This window comes from Halichoerus grypus, chromosome 1, assembly GCF_964656455.1.
Source record: "Halichoerus grypus chromosome 1, mHalGry1.hap1.1, whole genome shotgun sequence".
Lineage (NCBI taxonomy): Eukaryota > Metazoa > Chordata > Mammalia > Carnivora > Phocidae > Halichoerus > Halichoerus grypus.
Genome location: NC_135712.1, coordinates 194,623,704 through 194,640,671, shown reverse-complemented (window position 1 = coordinate 194,640,671; position 16,968 = coordinate 194,623,704). Strand labels below are relative to the sequence as shown.

The 16,968-nt window shown below is 42.1% G+C and overlaps 1 protein-coding gene across 6 annotated transcripts in view; it reads left to right on the top strand.

The window, feature by feature from the left end:
* CACNA2D3 (calcium voltage-gated channel auxiliary subunit alpha2delta 3) overlaps positions 1-16,968 on the top strand; it is an 852,366-nt gene that overhangs the window by 129,782 nt on the left and 705,616 nt on the right. The window contains exon 1 of one of the 6 annotated variants that reach the window (XR_013449539.1): positions 12,405-12,616. The exons of the other annotated variants lie outside the window; for them this stretch is intronic. The gene's annotated coding sequence lies outside the window, so the exon portion shown is untranslated. Of the gene's footprint in view, positions 1-12,404; positions 12,617-16,968 lie in introns of those variants that run through there. 6 annotated transcript variants of the gene reach the window in all.

The following is a 16,968-nucleotide window of genomic DNA, read 5'->3' as shown; positions in this document are numbered from 1 at the left end:
GAACCTCCATACTGTTTTCCAGAGTATCAGAAAGTATTTAGTCACCATTTCTCAGGAGTCAAAAGTTGGATGTGAGTCTGAGCTCATTTGATGCTTTTTATACTGAAAGCTAATGTTGAGGGCAAAGAATACCTAATCCCCGAGTGTTTTAAGCTTTTTCATAAGCCTTAGAAAGCATATCCTAAATGAAATATAGAAGATGAGTACCTATAATATTTTGGTGTCTATGGGGCAGAGTATTCTAAATGATTTTTCCAGAGCCCACTGCTCTCGAGTTATTTTTTCCAACCTAAACACGTATGACTTTTAGGGGTTTGCAAATTCATTCATATATCGATTTTTGGGCTTAAACTAATGGCACAAAAAGGTTTCAGCTTGGGAGCAAGGGATGTTTTAGGGGTGTTTTTTATATTTAAAATATAAATCTCCTTGGTTGCTCCAAGTTAGAAATGATAGAATGAAAGAAGGAAAAGGAAAGAAGTTAATGGTCTGAAACGTAGGATTGGTATGTTTTTATATTCAGAATCGGAACAGTGCACTGGCTTTGGCATTTGGGAAATATTAATGTTCAGAGTTGTGGCATGGGAATTTGGGAAAGAGGTTTGAAGAAAAAGTTCATATGACAAATTTTTAATAGGAAGGAAGTTGCTGCTCATGTATAAGAAATACTGCTCTTCTGTTCTGCGTGGGCCAGCCTTCATGGAGTGGCCATTCACGGCATCATTACATCTCTGCTGATACCATGGCCAATGGATGCCATTACTGAGCTGTGACCACCTGCTTGTCACTAAATGGAGACACGGGTGCCTGATCTCATTTTGCCCTCACCATGGCCCTATGAATTAGGGACAATTACTGTCACCCTTTGGGAGATGAGAAAACTGAGGTTTGGAGAGGGGAAAAAGAACTTGTCCAAGGTCTCTGAGCTTGGCAAAGCTGGGACTTGAAGCTGGGCCTGTCTTTGTATTCTGACAACTATGGAATAGGATAAAGGAAGCAGAGTATTTGGGAATGGTAACCTTGGAAGCAGTGGTTCTGGAACCATTTATTTTTTGTATGAATCTGATTGATGAAAGACGCTTAGAACGATGTCAGATACTTTGGAAAGTGCCTGGCACAAGTGGAAAGACCTCAGTATATGGCATCTATTGTGTTGTCATTGTTTGCTACTAATAATATTAGTATTGATCAAATATCAGCCCTCGAGAACAGACACATAAAAGCTTTTCTTGGCTTGATATACCAGAAGCGGAAGCAGCTAGTCTGAGTTTGAGGTTGAGCAAGGTCATATGCGGATACCGTTTAATTCAGGCCTCGTGATCTTAAGCTTGAAAGTGTTCTTGAAATTGCCTTATTCTCCCTACATTAAGCATCCTCCTCACATGTACTGCAGATTTAATTGTTAAAGCAGCCTTTAGCAAACTTATGTGCTGAATTTGCAAATATGAATGCGAAAAAGAGTTTCTTCTCTCTCTCTCTCTTTTTTTTTTTTTTTGGTTTTGTGTAGCCTCCCCTTTGGAGATTATTTAGGATTGATTATTGTCGTGATCGTACAAACCTTGCTTTCTTTACATAGAAAGTCTAGAAATACTGTATGTTGGGTGTTCCAGGACTTAATTGACCTGGTCCAGCCATTACCTCAACACTTCTCTTGAGCTTACCACATGGGTTGTTTTCACCATTACCACTACTCTACACGATGTTGACAGTCCTCATTTCTCAAACGTGGCTTTGCCAGCCATCCACAGGAGGCCCATTTCAGCTGCCAACTCTATTAGCTTTCTCTTCTTGCTTAACTATTTACCAGAAACCAAGAGGCTTAAAACATCTCCCATTTATGATCTCACAGTTCTGCAGGCCAGCACTCCAGGCAAGCTCTGGGAGGCCCACGTTCATCGTATCATAGGCTGAAATCAAGGTGCCTCCTAAGTTAGGTCGTGATCCGGAGGCTCTGGGGAAGAATGCTCTTCTATGCTCATTAAGGTTGTTGGCTGGACACAGTACCTTGCAGCCATAATGCTGAGGTCTCTACTTCTTGGCTGGCTCTGAGTTGAGGACATTTCTCAGCTCCCGAAGGCACCCTCAATACTTCTCCTGTGGTCCCTCCATCTTCACAGACAACAGTAGTGTCCAAAGGCCTTGTCAAGTTTCAGGTCTCTCTAGCTTTGCCACCAGTCAGAGGAAGTTGTCTCCTTTTAAGAGATCATTTAGTTTTATGTATGGTTTTACTATAAAACCAGGAACAGTGGGCTACCAAGAGACACTGGAGGAAAGCATTTACATTTTTTAGAACTAATTACTTCTAAGCCACAGCTGGTGGTAATGGAACTACAATAAATGGGATGAAAGAGATGGGAGTTCAAGTCTTGGTTCTGGGACCATGAGTCTGGAGAGCTTTGGGCATATTTTCTGGGACTTGATTTCACCATCTGTAAAATGAGAGAGCTGGGTTCTTAGGGTCAGATATTTTTTTTTTCTTCTTTTTCCTTTTTTCCCCTCTGCTCTCATTCTGCCTTCCCCTGGCAGATCTCATTAATCAACCATCTTACTCAACTTCCCTGCTGAGCTTGGACGCTGTCCTAGAATCCTTTTGACGTGGCCCTCCAGGGAGTCACAGCAATCTACTGGAGTTGGCACTGCAGATGAAACCTGTGTGTCATCCTAGCACTTGGAGGTCCCGTTTCATCTGAAATGCGGTGATTCTCTGAAAAGAGAAATTATCAACTCCCTTGGCCAAATTGCAGACAGCCAGAGAAGAGCCAGTTGGCCTTGGCTTGGCTTGTCATACAGACATCTGGGGAGTGGGTTCGGTTTTCAAGCCACAAATTGAGGTGTGCAGAAAAAGTCACTTTCCTTCTAATTGAACTTCATTTCTAGTTTGAGCCCCTATTCTGACTAGTTGTGGCAATGAAATCCCAGTCAATTCACCATACTCCCTTTGGCTCTCCTTGGGTTCGTTCCAAGTTCCATGGACCCATGTAGATCCCAGGCATGGAGGTGGAGGGGCTGCTGGTACTTTGCTGTCACCTGCTTGTGGAGACATCCTTGCTCCCAGTTGTCTTTGATTTTGTTCAGGAGAGACCAGGCTAACAGATTAACCCCCCAAACTCAGTAATACATAAGTTATTTTCTTATTCAGACCAAGTCCTTTATGCCTTGGGCGATTATCCAGGGCATCTTTCATCCATATGGTGATCAAGGAATTAGCTGTATCTCTCTTGTTTCAGCATGCAGCCTCGAGTCCCTCAGGCAGACAGCTGGAAGGTCATTGGGTGGCTCTTAACTATGTTGGTCTGAATGTGACCCATGCCTTCCCATATCCATTGGCTAGAGCTGGACACATGGCCTTACCCATCCCCAGGGGACTGGAATATGTATGTGTGGGGGTGACACGTAGATATCAAGCAAGCATTGCTGTAGTGTACCACAGTTGTCGATTAATTTGGAGTTGCTTCTGCATTTTCTCATCCTGCTTGCAAGTTTTGAGGAGGTTGCCAGCTCTCTGTGCTATGCTCAAGCTGCTCTTCAGCCCACCTGCACCATACATGTATGTCTTTTGCCCACTTTCTTGACAATAGGGATGCTTAGTACTTTATGCCAAGCTGATTTTGAGGCCCATCACATTCCTTGGGAGTTTGGGTATGCTGGAAAAATCAGCCAGATGCTGGTGATTTTGATACTAGTACATTTTGATAGAGACCCACCTTAGAAGCAGCCTTCTTCATACCAGAGATCTGTAGTTATTCCAGCCTTTGTTTTGAGGGGCTCCATGACTGGTACACCTGCCATTCTAGGCACCAAGACCTCTGTAGAAGCTGTGTTGAAGATAGTCACTGAGATTAAGAAGATTTCTGCTGTTTCTTGAAGAATTATGTATGGCTTAACCTCAAAGCCCCTAGAAACTACTGAGCCAGAATAGTAAACATCTTGTTCTGTTAAAAAAAAAAGTGCTGGTGTGGGATCACTGTGGGACCCTGCTAGCTTTCTACACTGCTGTGAGAACAGAAAGTGTGGGTGTTTCCAGGTCCCCTAAAACTATCTGGGGCTTCTTTTCTTCCTGTCCTCTATGTCTGACTCCGCCAATGTGGGGTGGTGAGGACTCAGGGCTCCTTCCCACAAACCATTCCTAGAGACACTCCTTGGTTTCTCCTGAGAACTCACCAACATTTCCAGCCTGCGAAGACTGGCTGTCCCTATGGGCACTGGTGAGTGGGGGTGAGCAGGGTGAGTGGGCAGAAGTGGCTCCAGCTGTCTCTGACCCCATTCTTCCCAAGCTTAATTTATCCCCAAGCTCTACGTTAGAGAAAGTTCAAAGCCAAGCCTTACACTCTGTTGTTCTGGGTCCTGGTGTGGGCTGTGAGGAGAAGCAGTCTCTCCTCCTGCAGAGAGACTCTGCTTCATCATATTCTTACTCCGTCTTGCTTGCTGTAAACATGTCACTTGAGAAGGGAAAGCAGATTTTTGTGGTTCCCCATGCCCAACACAAGGATATCTTCTGGTGAGGAGACTTGCTATGGAATTTGTGAAGGTCTCAGCTTTGTTCTTTCCTCTCATCCAGCTGTGCTTATTGCTGGAAAGAGGGTTTGGATTTGTCTCATTACTCTTGGCTGCTGGGTCCTTCTTCCTTTCTCAACTGTTCATAAGTTGAAAGAGATTTTTGTCTCCACTTCTCTCTCTGTTTTCCTCTCTCTTTCTCTGTGTATCTCCATTTCTTTGTCTCTCTCTCTCTGTCTGTCTGTCTCTCTCCCACACACATGCCCCCCCACCCCACCCTGATCCCATTCTAACTTCCCTGATTTATTTCCCACTGCTTTCTTTAACCTGTCAATCATCTGGATAAATTAAATCACTTTCTGTGCCTGCTTCATTCCTCTTTGTGTTATTCAGTCTGTTGGAAACGACCTTCTCTATGAGAAGTTCTTACGACATCTTTTTTTTTTTTTTAAAGATTTTATTTATTTATTTGAGAGAGAGAACAAGTGGGGGCAAGGGGGAGAGGAAGAGCAAGAGGGAGAAGCAGGTTCCCGCTGAGCAGGGAGCCTGATGCAGGACTCAATCTCAGGACCCTGGGATCATGACCCGAGCCGAAGGCAGATGCTCAACTGACTGAGCCACCCAGACGCCCAGTTCTTATGACATCTAAGTGTAAATCTTTCCCCATTTTTTTTTTTTTAAATCGTCTTATACGAAGCAGTATTATGAAGTGTAGAAAATCTGGAAATTACACAAATATATATTTCTGTATTTATAGAATTATTTCTATCTATATAGAAACATTTAGGAAATACAGAGAAGTATGAGGTAGAAGCAAAAGCCCATAACTTTATCATCTAGTTATAAGGATTTTGATTTCTCTTTTCTTTTCCTTAGCTTTCTTTCTTTCTTTCTTTTTAACTTTCTGATAAATTTGTCTGAGGGATACCCTTGATTTTGAAGTCCACCTCAGGTGCAGGTCTTTTCAGATTCCTTTGTGTACAGTCACTCCCAGCTAAGACGGATGGCATCTTCCTCAGCATCACTAGAAAGTTGGTGTCCCCGCTCATCACTGTGTGCATGGGGATGACACGTAGATATCAAGCAAGCATTGCTGTAGCATTGTATAGCAGATGACCCTAAAATATAGTAGCTTAAAACAACAAGAAAAATTGTTATCCCACAGTCTCTGTGAGTCAGGAGTCAGAGCAGAGCCTGAGTCCTCTGGATCTCTTACAGGTTACGATCAAATTATCAGTTGGCTGTAGTCTGCTCTGAAGGCTTGACTGGGGGAGAGTCTGCTTCCAAGCTCACTTGCATGATTGTTGGACTGAAGGCCTCAGTTCCTTGCCAGATGTTGGTTGGAGGCTTCCCTCATGTGTTTGCCCTGTAAGCCTCTCTGTAGAGCAGCTCACAACATGGTGGCTGGCTTTCATCAGATAGAGCACGTGAGAGAGCAAGAGAGGCAAGCAAGAGAGGATCCAGAGTCTTTTTATAATCTAATTCTGGAAGTGGCATCACATTACTTTTGTCATACCTTGTTCATTAGAAAGAAGTCACCAGGTCTAGCCGCATTCCTAGGAAAGGGACTCTACAAAGGCACCAATACCAGGAAGCAGGATTGGGTGGCCACCCTGGAAGCTGCCCGCTGCAGACAGACTTATTTATGAGCCGCTGTCTCTCCCACATTGGACTCTGTGGCATCTTGGGCAGAGCCCTGCCTGATCATGTTCAAATCTCTTCCCTCCCCAGATTAGTCAGATAATGCATCTTGCAGGTGAGGCAGGCACTCGGAATCCTGACCGTTTGGACTCAGAACATATGCCTTTTTCTTAGTGGCCTCTGCCCCATCCTACCTCTGCCTTGCTGGGAAATGCTCAGGCTTTCAGGTCTCAGCTCATGTACCCCTCTCCCAGGTAGGCCGTTCTAACTTCTTTCATGCCATTGATCACTTGGACAGTCTGACACTTACTCTTTCTTAGAAAAATACATTTCAAGTTCATAAAATAAAATGAATAGAATTATAAGAGAGTCCAATTATAATGAAATATAGTTATTAAAATATAATCTCCTGGATATATGATATAGTAATTTATGTGCTTATTTATGAACATCTTAAATAGCAAGATCCAGTAGCAGGTTTAATTTCAACATAGTGATGATAGTAAATGCAGTTTTGATATACCAGCGACAACTGAAATGTGGTAGGAAAGTATCTGATTTCTATTGGTGACGAAGTCTCAGGTTCTTCTAATATGACTTTTATTTTTTTATATTCAAAATTCAAGGGAATGGTAAATTTCAGTGAGACATAATTAAAAATCAAGATAAGATTCTTTTTTGAACATCCTGAACCCGATTAAGAACTCCCACCCAAAGGAATGGGTCAGCTGCCTCTGTGTACCCCTCACCCTCTTTTCTTCCCACGTGCACCCTGCCTACCACTCCCAGATTAAGGGGTCCTTGCTTGACCTCTTGCTGCAGAGTGGAATGGCCAGTGGGTTTCCCAATAGAAACATGAGGCTGATGCAAGAGAAGAGGAAGAGCAGTTTGATAAGAAAATGAAATGGGACACAGTGAATAAGGGAGTCCTTCCTGATTGTGGAGCAGGGAGTTTGGTGTTCTGCAGCCTGGAAAGCAGAGAACAGAGCCAGAGTGGACTGGAACAGAGCCGCAGGGCTTGTGTGTGAGAGGGCGTGAGGGGGTGGAAGGCGATGTGGAAGGCATTGCCCAGGTATTTCTGTCAGATTGAGGTAAAGATTCAAATTGTGTGTTTTCTGGCTGCCCGACTATTGTGTCTGCAAGCTCATCTCGAGGCTAGAGCTAGACCGTGAGGGGGCATGCTTGGATTGGATTTGCTCACTCACGACCCTGTACTGTGATTATTTATGGAGACCAGGGTTGACGTACCATGTCCCGAGAGCCAAATCTGGCCTGCTGCCTGTTTCTGTACAACTCCAGTTTTCAAATTTGGGGCACGGTTCTTTCCCAGATGCTATATTGCTTGGGTGCTGCTCCATGGCTTGGAGGTGGGGCTTGAAGACAGAGACCCCCTGGGAAACTTTCCTGCACTTGCCCTGCCCTTCTGATTATGTCCCAGCACAAAGCCACCTTGCAGGACTGTGCCACTGCCATTTACAAAAACTTCTGCACTTTTCTTACCTCTTTAAAACATGCTGGTATTGACAGCTCAGCCACAGAGCCGACAGAATCAAATTAGCATTCTTTAATGTACATGGATTCTGTGAAGATAACTAATTCACTGCTATAAATGGACTTGTTTCCTCCTTCCCCAAAGCTTTGCCCCTCCCCTGGGAGGCTCTGGCGATGAAGAGATTGGCTGTGTCACTTTGATGACTCATTTAATTTCCAGCTACATGAGTGGAATGCACAAGTCCAAGGCAAGGGTGAGGTGTGTATTCTGACTTAGGAATTGAAACATCCCAAGTGATTTCAGTGGCACCTCTCAGCCCTGGCTGTAGGCAGGTAGTCCTGACTTTCTCTGTGTGTGCCCGAGGGTGGACCAAACAGGATAGCCCTGCGATTATGCATCACCAAGTAGAGCTAAGTAATTTCCCCGGGGACAGTGGATTTATTAAATATTGGAATCCTGACAAGCTCTGTTGCTCTCTATCTCTCTGGTGATGTGCCCTGCCCATAGATGACCTTGACTATGTTGAGACTACACTTAGCTTGCACCTTGCAAGTGGGGCTTTCATAGAAAGGCCTTGTCCTGCATGTGGCAAGAGGAGATTTGCTTTTCTAGAACTTTTCTTCTCCATCTTGCTGTCTTTGCTACTGGAGAGCTCTATGTAGCGTAAGCAACACTACACCCACAGGCGTGAGCAGGACTCTGGCTTAGTCCTAATAATTGAAACTCTTTTGATCTATAGAGTCTTGTGCAGGGAACTATCTCTGCTTTCAAACTGAGGACTGAGGACCCCGGCTCGGGGACTTCTGTTTTATGTAGCTGTCTCAACTACTCGATGGAGTAGGAGACGTGATTAGGGTATGACCCCAAGCCCATTTGTTTAGTGTTCTGTTTTGGTGCAGCCTGAAACAGAGGTTCCCGAAATTACATTTTATACCGAGCTTTCAGTAGTAGAGGCAATCCGAGGTTAGCTCTACCTGTAGAGCATTTCAACAGTGATTTCTTTAATATAAAAAGTAGGAATATGTGAAACTAGCAAAGATGACTTGTTTGTTCATTTAATACATATCCGTTGCACACCTCTGCCTCTTGGAACTCAGGCGTCATGCTGGTGTGCAGTGGGGAGAAACACACAGATGACTCTTGTTTGTGAAAGTTCTGAGCTAGTGGAGGGGACATAAGTAAATGGGTAAATACGAAGCATGAGGTGCTTTGAAGCCCATAAGCAACTGTACTAAGAGAGCAAAGAGGGAGGTAGTCAGGGCAGGCCTCTGAGAGGAGGTGACATGGAAGGCGAGACCTGATTGAAGTCCTGGTCTGGGCCTTGCTTGCCTCAAAGCCTCTCACTGACAGTGTCCCCCAAGCTCAGCGAGAACACCCCTCCCAGCCTGCTTTCTCTCGTGTGCCCCTCAGTCTCTTACCTGTTTGGTTTGCCTTTGCATTGCTGAGCCCTCTGCATGATCCCCTCATTCCATCCTCTTTCTTACCCAAGCACTGCTCATCCTTTGGGTGTCAGTGTAGGCATCCTTCCTCTGGACAGCCCTTCGTGACTCTCGAGTCTGGAATGGGTGCCACTCCCGGAAATTGTCTGCACATCCCGAGCTTCCCTTATCATGGTGTTGAGCACACTGCTGTCTTGCTTTCCTCCTTTATGAGGCTGTGAACTCCCAGAGGGCACGGACCATGGCTGTCTTGTCCATTCCTCCATCTCTGGCCTCCACCCTGGTGGCCAACACACTCAGACTTGTGTGAATGGGTGCTGGAGGAGGCTGTGGCTCCTGAAGATCTTGGAGTTGAGAGGAGGAAGGAGCACCCAGGGGATGGTGGGAATTGGGACAGCACGTGCCGATAATTTACCAATCTCAATCAGGTATGAGAAGAGCAATGTAGAATAAAACAGCGTCAAGGTCAGTGCCCCCTGTCCCTGGCTTTGAGCTAGTGGGAATGTTTTATGATTTCTGAAATAAGAAGGCATCACTATTTTTGTGTAGATTCTTCATATATTTTGTGACTCTTAATCTCCTCCATTGTGCATCCAAGTAGCCAAAAAGCACATGGCTACTTAACTGTGTTAGAGAGACCAGTTGGCTGATAAGGAGGCTGATCGGGAGTTCTGGTAAATCTACTCCTGTTCCTCCCTGTGTCATGATGGACCATGGGGGAGGGAATGGCCAGGCTCTGAGTAGGGGAGGTGGACCCCGGACCCCAGACCCTAGACCCCAGAGCTCACTCACACATGGCAGCTCTGTAATGAGGTGATTCTTCACTCCTTAAACTACTGAGCATGCAGATGTGTGCGTGGAGCCTCACACACCTCAGAGAACCCACGGAGCGTCCAGTTGGTGTGGTTATGTGTTATTGGTGTCTTCTCTTCTCTGCAGATTCTTACTGGGAATAGATGAATTTGTTGTATAGAATTAAAGCCTTAAATGAGGAGCTTAAGCCCTGTGTTAGTGCAGCATATCAGGAGGTGAGGCAGGTCTGAATCAATAGAATTTACTGGCAGTTAGGAATAGATATTTGCCTCTGAAGGATGTGCCGTCCCAGTAGGTCTATGTGACCATTTGACAGGGGGCTTCTACCATGTTGTCTGGACCCAGCATTGCTCACCAAATTGCACAGGGTGGAGGCCTACTTCCACGTGTTAAAGAAAACCATCCATGGGGCGCCTGGGTGGTACAGTTGGTTAAGCGTCCAACTCTTGGTTTCGGCTCAGGTCATGATCTCAGGGTTGTGAGAGTGAGTCCTGCGTCATGCTCCATGCTCAGCGCGGTGTCGGATTAAGACTCTCTCTCCCTTTCCCTCTGCCCCTCCTCCCTCGAATAAATAAATAAATCTTAAAAAAAGAAAAAAAGAAAACCATTCATTGCTCTCAGTGTCTCTCTCTCAGCATTTATAATATTAAAGAGAAAGGGCTTATTCCATATGTGGTCTCAGCAAATCGAAGTATGACTGACAAAAGCAATGGTAACAACACATGTATTTTTTGACATAGAAAGCTTTTCATCACATAATACATAAAAATACATCATAAAGTGGCATATATAGTACAATTCCAGTCTTAAAACATATGTTCAACACAGAAAAAATTGAAGGACCCACCAAAATATTAGTTTTTATTTTTTTGGTGGTGGGTGGGGGGACGGTTGGTGGAATTATCATCAGATTTCCTATTTTGATTATCTGTAATTTTTTTCAACAAACATTTATGAAGTTTTTAACAAACAAACAAAGATATGGAGAATTAGACATTGGACCTGAGTAAATATAAGCTCTTTATGCTGCCTTATAAGACTAGGTCGACATGCTAATAGCCCTTGTGGATCGTAGTCATCAATTAAGTAATAGACCATGCTGTATGAAGGACAGATGTGTCAGTGTAGAGACAAAGGGGTGCTGCGTGCATGGTTCTGGGGCATGCGCACCCTCACGGTCATATGCGCTTGTGGAGCTGAGGAATGGGAGCTTAGGGGTCTTTATGCCAATATCATGTGCATTTCTAGACCTCTAATGGGATCTCGGAAAAGAAGTGACTGTGCTGAGGGACATACTATCCTTCCAATTCTTAAGTCACCAATCTGTGTGCTGGACTCTGAGGATGCAGTCAGTGGTCATTTATACCTTCATGAGCTACAGTGTAATGAATGAAAATGCACTAAACAAATACATATGTAAACATATCAGAAACCGTAAGGTTGCAAGGTGAGAGAATAAGAGCTATCTCTTTCCCTGGGAATCAGCCCACTAAGATGAGCACAGACTTTCAGTTTTGGCTTCTTTGCAATTGAATGCAGTCATTATTAGCTGAATCACAAACCATATCATGGTGCTTAGCATTGTTTGTGCTTGTAGATTAAAGTCTGTTATCAAATAGGGAGCCATGGATGCGAAAAATAGGTCTTTATTTCTGAAGGCAAATTTACCTTGCAGTGAAGCAGTTGTGTGCTGAAGGATGTGGCTTTACGTGACACTCAAGTAATTTTTACCTTAAAAAAAGAAAGGGATTGATTTACGCTGTGAGCAAGCAGGACTTAGAAACGTGATTATAATTATAGGATGCAAATTGCAGAATTCAGTGAGAAGAAATCTTGTCCAATGAGAATTAATAGGAAAGGCGGAGTCAGGTAGTGGAAAAGGTGCCAATCCAGCTGTCCCAGGTTCTGGGTGTTCATCAGGGCAGGAATACCAGCTGTCGACTGCTCTGGAGTAAATCCTTCCCATGTCCAGGGTTGGAATTCTTCCTCTGATGAGTTTAGAGGTAGACTTTAACCCACAATGCAAGGTGGTGTTTATGGTCCCAGAATATAATGTGAAGGTTGGGTTTCTAAGTAATTGTATTATATGTTAATAAAAAAATAAGTAATTGTATCTAAAATACTGAACATGAGAATAAGATTCTTCCTGGGTGTCTTGAGTTTAGATACTTATTAACTGTAAGAGCAGGTGAAGTGTTTTTAGGAAGTGTTCATGGCAAGGGAAAGAAATTGCTTTAGCGGCTTACTGTACGCACCTGGCTTTCACTGTCCAGAGTGATGTTTTGAAGATAGGATTTAATCAATGTTATCAGAAAGCAAGTGCTGTGTATGTGCATAGTTCCATGAGCTGGGATAAATCACTGGTGAATCATACTTCCTTTGTACATTGTGGAAGCTGATAATGACAGCGTTGTTCTTTTTTTTTTTTTTAAAGAAAGCTTTTTTTTTTTTAAAGATTTTATTTATTTATTTGACAGAGAGAGAGACAGCGAGAGCAGGAACACAAGCAGGGGGAGTGGGAGAGGGAGAAGCAGGCTCCCCGCTGAGCAGGGAGCCCGATGTGGGACTCGATCCCAGGACCCTGGGATCATGACCTGAGCCGAAGGCAGACGCTTAACGCCTGAGCCACCCAGGCGCCCGACAGCGTTGTTCTTGATCTTCCAACACCAGAGGGGTTTGTGTGTGTAGCTAGATCTCCAGAGGGAGACACTACTGATTTCTTCACTACTGCTCTGAGGTATGAACGTACATAGATATCTGCTATATGAAAACTTCTCTTCTTTTTTTTTCCTTTTAAATCATTAAAAGCTTTATTAAGTTTTATACCACTGTTAATTTTTTAGTTTTGACAAATGTGACACAGACTGATATAATGTTACATTAAAGGAAGTTGGGTGAAGGGTATGTGGGTACTCCCTATACAACTTTTCTGTAAATCTAGAATTTTTTCAAAATAAGTCTATTTAAGGAATACATTTTTATTAAAATGTCTTTTAGTTGTAAGGATGATATCTAACGTACTCTGAGCAGTAAACGACCCTGTCTTGATGAACAACTTCAGTGTGAACGTAAAACATAAAAAATAAATTTGGTTGGAAGAAAGCTCCTTCAACACTAGAGCGTCTTAATGAAAACAGTCATCAAATTGCCCACCTCACTAATTTTTCCAAAATCAGAATCAGAAGAGGATGTTCATTGCAGTATTGTTTACCAGAGTAAAAGATGTTTCCAGATAAGGGATTGGTTAAATAAATAATGGCCTTTCAATATCCTGGAATGCTATGCAGCAAGAACAATAATGGTGTGGAATATGGTTGACATTAATAATGTTCTTGATATCTGGAAAAGGTAAGTCATAAAGGAGTATGTGAATAAAATACCTAACTACATACAAATGAGGATAGAAAATGTTCTGGCAGGCTGCGTACCAAAATACAAATTGTTGTTTATAACTAGCATGTGGGTTATGAATGATTCTTGTTTATATTTTTGCTTATGTTAATTTACTACTTTACCTGCCATGAACATGTATTGGTTACTTAATAAGGACAAAAAATTAATTGCCCCCACCATCAGGACACAAATTTAAAAAGCAGTTATAGGTATGATTAATATCTTCTACCTCAAACAGTGAAAGTGACATGCCCATATGTAAACACTGCCCAAATTTTGTCCCTTAAATATAACCGTTAAGGTGCCTTTTGCTTGAAATACATCTTTTTTCCTTTGGCTTCTATTCTTATTCCTGAAAGCTCAAACCACAGTTCATCAAAACCCCATGTCATTTTTGCCAGTGATGTTTTATGTCACTAAATGATCTGAATCTGTAGTCTTTTTTTAATGTATAGACTTGTCAAATCACTGTGTTGTACACCCGCACACAACAGAATCAGACTGGAGCAGTTGGCTTTCTGTAGCTTTTATACACCGTGTACCCTACTTGGTGGAAGTGGTCAACTCCAAGCAGTTCGTTGGACAGATTCATCATAATGTCTAGGAAAAGAGCATTCATTCATTCATTCATTCATTTACTCAACTATTGAGTGAATTCATGTTATGTGCAGGATGCTGGACTAGAAATTATGGAATATAACACAACCCAGGAAGGGAGATGAACATGCAGATAATTAATAAAGGAGAGTGATTATTGACCAAAAATTATTAAAAAAATACAGGGGCCAGAGAAACAATCCTCATATATTTGAGCAATTGACTTTCAACAAGGCTGCCATGATCTTTCAATGGAGAAAAAATAGTCTTTTCAACAAACAGTGCTGGGACAATTGGATACCCACATTCAGAAGAATGGAGTTAGAACCTTGCCTCACGCTAAATGTAAAACCTGATTCAAAATGGATCAAAGACCTAAATGTAAGAGCTAAAACTATAACACTCTTAGAAGAAAACATAGGGCTAAATATTCATAACCTCAGATTCGTCAATGGGTTCTTAGATATGATACCAAAAGTATGGACAACAAAATAAAAAATAGATAAATTGAACTTCATTGTAATTAAAAACTTTGGTACTTCAAAGAACATCATGAAGAAAGTGAAAAGGCAGCCCATAGAATGAGAGTATATATTTGCAAGTCATGTATCTTATAAAGGACTTATATCTAGAATATATAAAGAACTCTTATAACTCAATAATATAAAGACAAATAACCCATTAAAAATGGATAAAGGATCTGAATAGAAGTTTCTCCAAAGAAGATATGCAAAATGGCAAATAAATACACGAAAATGTTACATGAAATGATGCTCAAAATCTTTAGTCATCAGGAAAACATAAATCAAAAGCACAGGGAGATACAACTTCACACCCACGAGGATGACTATAACCAAAATGTCAGATAATAAGTGTTGATTAGGAAATAAAGATATCAGAACACTCATACATTGCTGGTGGGAATGTAAAATGGTGCGGCTGCTGTGGGAAACAGTGTGGTGTTTCCTCAAAAAGTTAAGCATGGAGTTACCATATGACCCATTGATTCCACTCCTAGGTAAATACCCAAAAGAATTGAAAGAAGGGACTCAAATAGATATTTGTACACCAATGTTCATAAAAGGATTACTCACAATTGCCAAAAGGTGAAAACAACCAAATGTTCATCAACAGATGAATGGATAAAATGTGGCAAATACATACAATGGAATATTATTTAACCTTAAAAAGGAATGAAGTTTTGACACCTGCTACAATGTGGGTGAAGCTTGAAAACAGTCTGCTGAGTCAAATAAGCCAGATATAGAAGGACAAATACTGCATGATTTCACTTATATGAAGTACCTGGTAAAAGCCAATTCATAGAGATTGAAAGTGGAGTAGAGTTTCTTGGGGAATGGGGGAGGTGGGAGTGGGGCTTTATTGTTTGATGGGTACAGAGTTTCAGTTTGGGATGATAAAAAAGTTCTGGAGATGGATAGTTCTGGATGATGATCGCACAACATTATGAATGTACTTACTGCCACTGAATGGTACACTTAAAAATGGTTGAAATGAGGGGCTGCTGGGTGGTTCAGTCGGTTGGGCAGCCGACTCTTGATTTTGGCTCAGGTCATGATCTCAGGGCTGTGAGATCAGGCCCTGAGTCGGACTCCACACTGGGCGTGGAGCCTGCTTGAGATGCTCTCTCTCCCTCTGCCCACTCCCTGCCCCACACACACCTCTCCCTCTCTAAAAAAGAAAAGTGGCTGAAGTGATAAATTTTATGTTAAGTTTATTCTACTACTACTACTACTACACACACACACACAAAGAATAACCTATAAAATCACCTCTTAAGGTATGAGAGGAATCTTGAGTTTTCCAAGACAAATTTTTGTCCCAAATTCTCTCACTTTATGGTTAATTTATTAGTGATTACAAGAATTTGTGTTGTTATTCTATTTTCTAACAAAAAGTGAATTCCTGTTATTATTAATGTGCTAATATTAAATTTTGTAATGCACTCAATGTATTAGTTTGTAACAAATGAGGCTTGGAATGATCAGATATCCATTTATAAAATAAATGAACCTCAACCTTCACATATTTTACAAAAATTAAATAAAAATGGATCATAGATCTAAGTGTAAAGTGTAAAACTATAAAACTTTCAGAAGAAAACAGAGGAGGAAAACTTTGTAACTGTGGATTAAGCACAAAGGTGTTACACATGACACTGAAACATCCATAAAAAAAAAAGAAATTGGAATTCATCAAAATTCAAAACTTTTTCTCTGTGAAAGTCACCATTAAGAAAGTGAAAAGACAAACCACAGATTGGGAGAAAATATTTGCAATTCATGTGTATGACAGAAAACTTGTATCTAGAATATATAAAGAACTCTCAAAACTCAAGAATGAGAAAAAAAAAACCCCAGTAAAATTAGGCGTGATTTGAACAGACATTTCATCAGAGGAGCTATATAGATGGCAAATAAGCATATGAAAAGGTGCTTAACATCATTAGTCATTGGAGAAATGCAAGTTAGTAACACAGAGAGCTATTACTCCATACCTATGAGAAGGACTGATATTCTCTCCCTTCACCCCCAAAGCCAAAACAGCAAACCCTGGGGCACCTGGGTGGCTCAGTCGGTTAAGCGTCTGCCTTTGGCTCAGGTCATGAACTCAGGGTCCTGGGATCAAGCCCCGCATTGGGCTTCCTGCTATGTGGGGAGTCTGCTTCTCTCTCTTTCTCTCTCTCTCTCTCTCTCTCTCTCCCTCCCTCTCCCCCTCCCCACTGCTCATTCTCTCTCTCTCAAATAAATAAATAAAATCTTAAAAAACAATAGCCAATGCTGATAACACAAATGTTGGAGAGGATGCAGAGCAAATGGGACTGACAAACATTGCTGGTGGGACTGTGAAATGGTGTGATCACTTTGGAAGACAGTGTGGCAGTTTCTTATAAGTCGGGCATACGCCTGCCTTCCGACCTAGCCATTCTACTCCTAGGCATTTACTCAAGAGAAACAAAAACTTATGTTCACATAAATACCTGTACCTGAGTGGTCATAGCAGCTTTATTATTATTTATTATTCATAATAGCCCCAAACCCTACAAGGGTGGTGAGGACTGTGATGAGTTGGAAGAGT